Genomic DNA, 831 nt, shown 5'->3' with positions numbered 1-831 from the left:
CTGCTGCGCGCGCACGGCGGGTGGCCGGCGCCGCTGGCGGGGCTCGGGGCGGCGGCGGCGGCGGGCGGGGGGCTGGTGGGGGCCTGCAGCCCGTATGATCTTGACCTGCTGACGCAGCTGAGGGACTCCCGCTGCTACTGCGTGAAGGTGGGGGCTGGGTGTAGGGTGGAAATGGGGGTAAAGATGATGTGTGATGGTGGTGTGTGTGTTGCGTGTGTGCGTGCGTGGATGTGCGTGCGTGTGGGTGTGGTTTTGTTGATGCACGCGTGCGCGTGTTTGTGCGTGGATGTGAAAGCCGCGTGTATGCGTCAGCAATGCGCGCGCATGTGTCACGTGTATGTGTTGCCGTGTGGGTCACATGAGATTGGGCTTTGTGCTCTGGGCTTCCAGGCCAACGGGGGCCTGGGGGGCTAAGCTTGCCAACATGACAGCGGAGGAGCTCCTGCCATCTGTTCAAACAGACTGGCTGGCTGCCCGCTCCGTCAACACCGCCTCGGCGCCTCCGCGCCCCACGACCCTCTCTCACCGACAGTCCTGCGCCTCGCAACCCCCCTTCCATCCTCCCCAGGCCAGCACCGACCCCGGGTTGGTGGGCGCTGCCTTGCTGGAGGACGACGGCCCCGCGGAGGTACCCCTGAGGGCCCCCGGCCGCCCCACGCGCGTTTTCTCGGTGCCCACCTCACCCTGGGACTGCATCGCGCCGCTGGCCCTGCTGCTGCCGGATCTCGACCCTGGCGCCGCCGCGGCCAGCGCCGCGGGCGCGGCTGCGGCGGCGACGGCGGCGCCCGCAGCGGGCGCGGGGGAGGAGCAGCAGCAGGAGGAGCAGGCGGG

Source organism: Monoraphidium neglectum (genome assembly GCF_000611645.1).
Source record: "Monoraphidium neglectum strain SAG 48.87 unplaced genomic scaffold scaffold02950, whole genome shotgun sequence".
NCBI classification, from domain to species: Eukaryota; Viridiplantae; Chlorophyta; class Chlorophyceae; order Sphaeropleales; family Selenastraceae; genus Monoraphidium; species Monoraphidium neglectum.
Note: the sequence above shows the minus strand (reverse complement) of the source record.